Below are 4,290 nucleotides of genomic sequence, written 5' to 3'. Positions count from 1 at the left end.
ACCGATCTTCGAGTCAAATATATATGTATATATGTACATATAGATATATTAAATACCTTAAATATTATTGTAATTAAAAAAAAAAAAAATACTGACTAAGTACTAGTTTTATCCGCTCATCAAAATAATTATTAATTAATCGTTTATAAATTGTTACACTTTCACCTGTATACAAAGTGAAAAAAACAGCCGTGAATTTTTGCACATGGGAAACACTTTCTGAGTGCTTTAACCGTGGCCTTCTCATAATCAGTCATAATGATCATCTCTTTATCTTTTAGACCTTCAACATTTTTTGTAAGCCAATCGAATATCATTTTGTATGTATGACTAAGCCTATTTTCAGTCAGTACTATTACACCAGCATGATACTAAAACAAATTATTGAATGAAAATCATTAAAGCAGTACAAACTTAAATTAAACTTACAACATATTCATTAAATTTAAACTATTTACAGCAAATAATAAATTTAATTACAGAAAAAAAATCTTGTTTTATTCAAGATAATTTCATTTTTTTTCTCTTTTTTTGTATCTTAGAAAAATAATTTTTATCAGAACTATTTTTTTATTTTTTTAAATACAAATATGTAAATTACCTGATTTTTATATTTGAAGTGGATAGTATAAATTTGGTTTATATTAGGTTTTCTACATGTATTCTGGAAAAAAAAAATTAGAAATTATTAATATCTTACAAATTATAAATTAAAAATTTATTATTACTGAAAATGTTCCATCCATAAACAGATTATGGCTCTCCGCGAGTCCATTTAATAACTCTTCAGAAGTAAATAATAGAATAGAGCTTTCTTTAGACACTAGATGAACTTTAATTACAGTGTTATCAGTCAATAAAGGCGATAAATCGGAAAGAGTATCCGGAATTTTTGGACGGTTCTTGGCTCTTTCTCGAGATAGAATGGCAGACACAGACTGGTAGCTGTAATTTGCACTAACTAATTATGATATAATATAAACGAATCTTGATTTTTTCCTGGTATAATTCTCATTATTAATGGTTTAAATTTATTTTAAATTATCGATAAACTTCGGATAAAAAATTAAAATTATTTTTCTCTCGTTGCTAGGCAATGATTGTAGCAATCATAAATATATATTTTTTTAAATATAGTAAAACAAAAGAAAAAAATAATTTCAAGTATAAGCTATAAAAAATATATCTTGCTATAACTAATAATATCCTATAAAACAAGTATTAATAATAGTCTAAATGAATATTAATTCATCTCCTAAATAACTTAACTATACATACGACATGATGAAGATAATAAAGATATCTTACTGACATTACTGCTTGTTATTTAATTTTAGAATATCAATTTTTAAAAAATTAAATATTTTTAAGTATTTACTTACATAATTAAAACAAAAATACTTGACAAATGATCATGTTTTAAAACTGTATGTTTTATTTGAATACTATTTTAAAATCAAACAGTTACGACTGCGTAGAAACCGCCAATACTGCGTGATAAATTTAAAATTAAACAAAAATTCGAATTTATCAAAACTGCTTTTGTTTTAAATAAAAAAAAACATGTAACCATAGTAACAGTAAATAGCACAACACATAATTAATATCTTCATTAGTTGGGAAATTTATATTCATTTTATAACTTTAATAATAATAATAAAGATAATTCGAAAAAAATACCATCAGCATGTATTACCCGAAGGAATACCTGTGGTTCAGGATTAAACGCCGATGTAAGTTGAATGAAAATAATAAATAACTTTTTTTTTTGTCGAAATAAATTAACATTTTTTTTTCTTTAAAGGGACTTTTGCAGAAGATGCAAGGATTGTGAGACTGAGACTGATGACTTATGACCGAGATTTTAATTGGGATGGCTTAAGGAATTACGATCATCAATTGTGGAAGTTAGTATTTTTTTAACGACATATCGCGTTACTAATGTATCTCAACATCTACGCCCTTTTGGTATTAGTAACGCGATATGTTGAGAACTTACTTCAAAAATTTTTGTTTGAATCCGATGTCTGATTTTTCGCAACTGTTTTCGAAAATTCACACTCCTATTTAACAATGACTTGTCGTACTTTTTCTCCTAGTTTACTTTTTTCTCCTGTATTGTATGTGTTTATATTCACACTTTTTTTTTGCCAATTTTGTCTTTTGTGTCAGCATCTGGTAAAATTTTCAGGAATAGTCATAATTCTATAACCTCAAGTTCACTGTAAAATTTATAAATTAGTCAAAAAATCGTTAGAATCATTAATATATTTATTTGATAGCTAAATGTCATGTACATATTATTAATTAACTTTTTACAGATGAATTGCAGCGGAACCAATTTTGAGAAAAAGGCGCAAAACTATTAAAACGACGTACCGGCGGTTTTTAGGACTTTTAAATGATTACGAGGTAAATTATAACATAGAATAACATTTTCTATATCTTGTATATTAATTTCAATTGAAAGTAATAACTATTTTTTTTATTATTTACAGTGCTGCTTCGTCCGAATGCCAGAAAGAGACCAAATGGAGTTCGACTGGCCGTTCAGATACTGCTTTAACTTTTATAAATCACTCTCGGAAAATAAAAGACAAGAAAACCAGGAAGAAGATGAGTCAAAGGATCTAAAGAAAACACCGGTCTCTGGGAAAACTATGCGCTTGAATTTTGAGGCTAAGCTTAATGAACCAATGAACACAACGCGATACACGATTGAACTTGAAAATGATAATATTAAAGTCTGAAAATTATCAGACTAAAATCAAACAAATATTTAATCACAGATATTAAGTATATGCTTAATATCACGGATACCCATGAACATCTCTATAATTTTCTAATTGCTTCGTTACACTACATTACATATATTTAACCGTTTTAAGAATGTTACTTACATTACATATATTTAACCGTTTTAGAAATGTTACATTACATATATTTAGCTGTTTTGAAGATGTTACTTACATTACATATACTTAACCGTTTTAAAAATGTTACTTACATTACATATATTTAACCACTTTAAAAATATTACTCACTGAATGAAATTAAAAAAAAAATTTCATATTAACTGTTTTATTGTTGTTCATAATAATTAAAAAAGTTATATAACATGACACGTTGTTATTTGTTAGTGTTCTCTTAACTTACTTGGGCCAGATAGCAAAATGACATATTAAGTTATTCCGAGGCCATGAGTTCAGATTTTCTGATTTGGACGTCCAGAGTCTACGTCTAAAAGACGTCGCTTTTAGCATTTCTAAAGATACTGTCTTCCGAAATTTTTTTCTATTTGTTTACTTTGTTTATATGTGCTGATTACCAGAATTATGCCAGTTCTTGCGGCTTCGTAAAAGTAACGGTATATAATTTTCAATAATAAAGTAAATTTTAGGTTAGGAAGTTTGATCGATTTCCATGACATTTAAGTTAACAGTCACTTTTTTTTTTCTCTTGCTGGATTGTTTGCTCAGCTGACTTTTGGGTTGTTCCGTACAGCTGACGGGTGATTCTGGCGGAGAATTTTAAAATTAATTCGAGGTTCTCGTCTTATTCTTCAAGTATAGTATAAGTAAAATTAGATTCCGGATATATGCTTTTAATGTCTATTGCATAATTGTATAATTTTAATGGTATGATTTTTTCATCCTCGAAGGCGAGGTCCCGGAATGTCATGGGTGGTAGCATCCTCTTGATAATTTTTTTCCAAGTTTTTTATTTTTTTAATAAACAAATTTATTCCAAAAAATAATTTTAAAAGAGATCGAATTTTTAATTTTTTTTTAATTTCTACGTCAATTTTTTTTTTTATTTTTTTGCCATAATTTATTTGTTAAGAAAATTATTCAAATTTTTTACTTTCTATTTATTAAGAAGTAAATAAATAAATAAATGAATAAAATTTAATAAATATCTGTTGAAGAAATTAAATTTCGTTCGATTTCCTTAAAGAAGTTCTACCAGAGTAATATATCTGTCATCATTAGTGAAAGTTTTTCAATTTCAAATCATAATTGGTCATGTTGTCGCTATCTAGTGTAATTTCATTGAACTTCTAAAACAAAAATGAATAATCTGGGCAAAAGAAACCTGTGCTTTTGGATGCCTGTGTAAAAAGATATTCTTGTGCTAACGGATGCCTGGGTTATCGAAATTCTGCAGGTATGTGGATGCCTGGGTAAAAGATATTCCTTAGTTTTAGAAATCTGGGTAAACGCAATCTGGCTAAAAAGAATTATGTTCAATACTAGATCTTGGGCAATAGGGATTATGGGTTTTGATGTC

General features: G+C 27.2%; 2 long non-coding RNA genes across 2 annotated transcripts; one reads left to right on the top strand and one right to left on the bottom strand.

Annotated features, from left to right (window-relative positions):
* Window positions 1-152: 152 nt before the first annotated feature.
* Window positions 153-2,208, bottom strand: LOC123274804. Its single transcript, XR_006511581.1, has 3 exons — window positions 2,000-2,208; window positions 602-664; window positions 153-371 (listed from the first exon to the last, which is right to left on the bottom strand). It is a non-coding gene; the product is annotated as an uncharacterized LOC123274804 (long non-coding RNA).
* On the top strand, window positions 1,672-2,874 carry LOC123274803. The gene is made up of 4 exons (XR_006511580.1): window positions 1,672-1,733; window positions 1,805-1,907; window positions 2,322-2,412; window positions 2,499-2,874. It is a non-coding gene; the product is annotated as an uncharacterized LOC123274803 (long non-coding RNA).
* Window positions 2,875-4,290: the final 1,416 nt, after the last annotated feature.

Source organism: Cotesia glomerata, unplaced genomic scaffold (assembly GCF_020080835.1).
Source record: "Cotesia glomerata isolate CgM1 unplaced genomic scaffold, MPM_Cglom_v2.3 scaffold_763, whole genome shotgun sequence".
NCBI classification, from domain to species: Eukaryota; Metazoa; Arthropoda; class Insecta; order Hymenoptera; family Braconidae; genus Cotesia; species Cotesia glomerata.
The sequence above is the reverse complement of the archived record's forward strand: the minus strand, read 5'-3'. Positions and strand labels throughout refer to the sequence as shown.